General features: G+C 48.8%; 1 non-coding gene across 1 annotated transcript; it reads right to left on the bottom strand.

Moving 5' to 3' along the window:
* Positions 1-2268: 2268 nt before the first annotated feature.
* Positions 2269-2342, bottom strand: TRNAG-UCC. The gene has a single exon. It is a non-coding gene; the product is annotated as a tRNA-Gly (tRNA).
* Positions 2343-3350: the final 1008 nt, after the last annotated feature.

The following is a 3350-nucleotide window of genomic DNA, read 5'->3' as shown; positions in this document are numbered from 1 at the left end:
CATTTCCTATAACACTGGCTTGGTGGTGATAAATTCCTTTAGCTTATTTTTGTCTGGGAAGCTCTTTATCTGTCCTTCAACTCTAAATAATAGCTTTGCTGGATAAGTTATTCTTGGTTGTAGATCCTGGGTCTTCATCCTGTCGAATATTGTTTGCCAAGCCCTTCTGTCCTGCATAGTTTCTTTTGAGAAATCAGCTGCCAGTCTTATGGGTGTTCCCTTATATGTAATTATTTTTCTCTTGCTGCTTTTAATATTCTCTTTAATCTTTGGCATATTAATCATGATGTGTCTTGGTGTGGGCCTCTTTGGATCCCTGATTTTTGGAATTCTGAGTTTCCTAAGATTTTATGTCCATTGCCTTCACCAAGTTAGGAAAATTTTCCATCATTATTTCTTCAAACAGTTTTTCTACGTCTCGATTTTCTTCAGTTAAACCGATGAAACAAATGTTATGGAGCCTTAGTAGTGTCCCATATCCTCCTTAAGTTACTTTTATAGTCTTGGCATCTTTTTTCTAGCCATTCTGATTGAGTGTCCTGGTTGGTTTTCCCGTCCTCTAGTTAGGGCATTTGACTCTTATCTTTATTCACTTTGTTTATTCCTTTGTTCATTCCATTTAATATACTTCTCATCTCAGATAATGTGTTCATTTCAGACTGGTTCCCTTTTATAATTTCCATTTCCATTTTTATGTTTTTTCATCTCTTTGTTAAAGTTCTCATTGAATTTATCTACACTTTCCAAAAGTTCACTGAGCATCTTTATAACCAGTGTTTTGAACTCTGCATCTGTTAGATTTCTTGACTCCATTATATCTGGATCTCTGTTCTCTTCTTTCATATGGTTTCTGCTTCTTTGTCTTCCCATTTTGGCTGCCTTTCTGTGTGTTTCTATGTACTAAGCAAAGCTCCTAAGTCTCCCGGCCTTATTAGTGTGGATTTGTGAAGTGTGCAGTGGCACAGTCCTGAGAGAGGTTCAGCTGCGGTCCAAACTTAGCCCAAGCCTCTACCCCTCTGGGGCCACCTGTCAAGATTCAGCAAGCAATCCACAGATGCTGCGCTTAGAGTTGCCTCAAAAGGCCACACCAGAAACCGAGGCCAGCTGCCTCCAGTGTGAGTCTCAGCAAGGAGCATCTGACTTGCTGAGGATAGACCTGGAGGTGGCTTGGGTGGGGCCACGAGTTGGGGGAGGCAGGGTTTCAGGGAATCCTCTGGGCTGAGTGACCTCTGTCATCCAGTTTGATGGCATCAGGGCTATGGAGGCACTGGGTCTGTGCACTGGGGGAGGGCTCAACAGGGAACAATAGATACCACCAGCATGTCTGTACCCAGCGAGTCTTGACTCGGCCCTCACTGACAATGTCTCCGTGTAAGTCCCTGATGCCCCCTGCGCGTAGCCAGATCAGCACTGGTGCTCAGAGCGAGCAGGTCCATCACTGAAAATCCGCTCACTGACGGGCCCCTTTAAGAGGTGTCTGCCGCTGCCACAGCCTCCATCCCGCTCATCCCCCCAGGACCAGACAAACCCCTGTCCTCGCCCCGTCCTACCCTCTGCCGCTACAGGGTGATGTCTTAGATTTCTCCTTAGTTGTATGGCTTGTTCGTTCCAATTTTTCCTTGCTGCTGCTCCTTGCTTCTGTCACAACTTTGATTTGGTTGCCAGAGGGATGAACAGAGCCTCTAACATCTACGCCATTTTTTTTCTCTCTAGAGCTTTGCTTTTAAACTAAGAATCTCACTAGAGCGTTTCCACTACAATGCAGGTATCAAGAGAACCCCGAACAGCCTGGGATCAAGTGAGTCAATGCCCACAACTCAAAGTATGATATTTTAGAGTCCATTCATTCAGATCTCGGCTGAAGGCAAGCGGACCGGCACCTTCCCCTCCCCTTCCACGTTTGGAGGATAAGGTCTCCCACAGTGAAGTCGGAGCAGAAGCACGATAGCGACAGCAGGTTCCAGTCCCTGATTAGCCAAGTTGTCGGGCTCCGAGGCACATGGCATCCAAGATAATAGCCCAGCTCTGAGCTTCTGCACCGGGAGGATCAATCCTAACAGTAAGCACTGAAAGTTTCATCCAAGGAACCTGAGTCTCCTCTGAGTTTTCATGATCACTTACTTCCCCACCCCCTCTTTAATTCCCCCGCCACACACCTCCACCCCTGACCTATGGATGTTGCCATCACCCCTTAAGAACTGGGTCTCTGAAGGTGGGGCATCTCCTCCCACGCATCCGGGGGGCCTGGTGCACACAAGGTATGGTCTGTGGCTCCACCTGGGGCATGAACCCAGGACTTTCTGCGTGGAAAGCAAACGTGCTAACCATTACACTATGGAGCCACCCCCATGATCACTTACTTTAAAACACATTTCTAGACAAAGACATTAGTCTTTTAGGTAGGTTTTTATTTAGTGCACTCAGTGCATTTTGAGGGTGGGGGCTTCTCCAGCCGGACGGTACCCAACGCTGTGGAGGGTACCTCTGCGGAGCCCTTGGCGTCACTGATTCCGCACCCAGGGGAGTATTGGTTCGATGCCATCCATCCCTGGCATGACCACCTCGTCCTCAAGCACAAGGACGTTATCCAGATTGGAGACAACGTTCCCTCTGGGCTGATAACCAGGCCAGGAATCGGTCCCGGGCTCCACGCAGAGGCGGCGGCATCCCACAGGGCTGCAGTCGGTGAGGATGCCGACGGAAGCCTGCTCGTGGGAAGGACGCGTGGAGCCCAGAACTGTCCAGGGAATGTCCACATCTGCTTTCAGTTGGTGAAGGAAAGGAGGCGATGGATACACACTTCCCCCTACCCTTTCTCGTCACATGAAGATCATTCTAAATGCTTCTGGAAGCTTCCAAGAAATCAAGTCCCTAGTCCCTTAGCAAGCACCTCAGTATACATACGCCTGTGGCTTTCCCCCAATTTGCTTTCCCATTTCTCACTGGAAACCACCCACAAAGTTCTTGGGGTCAAGGCTCAGATTTTGGGGTAAGACCAGGCTATGGCTCTGTAGCCAAATTTATAACCTTGATCTTTTAAAAGTCACTCTAGTGAGGATGTGCATAACCTCAGGAGGCCCCACTTTTGTGATGAGGTGCCTCGTGACCCAAGGACCTAAATGGATGTGTCTATTTGAAAGGCAGGAGACCCTACAGGGACCCGAGCTGCCATCTCCGATTCCGCCCCCATTGTGAACTTTGTTACTAGCACCGCCCCCCACCCGCAGCCATGAACTTTCGTGCCCAGGGCGGTGGCTGAGCCGCAGTGAGGAGAACTTTCCCACCAACCTCTCCTCTCTAGCCAGGGTCATGGTCTAGAGCTCAGGTTCTTCCCAGCACGTACTGGGTTT

The sequence above is a fragment of the Pteropus vampyrus genome, unplaced genomic scaffold, assembly GCF_000151845.1.
Source record: "Pteropus vampyrus isolate Shadow unplaced genomic scaffold, Pvam_2.0 Scaffold163, whole genome shotgun sequence".
Lineage (NCBI taxonomy): Eukaryota > Metazoa > Chordata > Mammalia > Chiroptera > Pteropodidae > Pteropus > Pteropus vampyrus.
The sequence above is the reverse complement of the archived record's forward strand: the minus strand, read 5'-3'. Positions and strand labels throughout refer to the sequence as shown.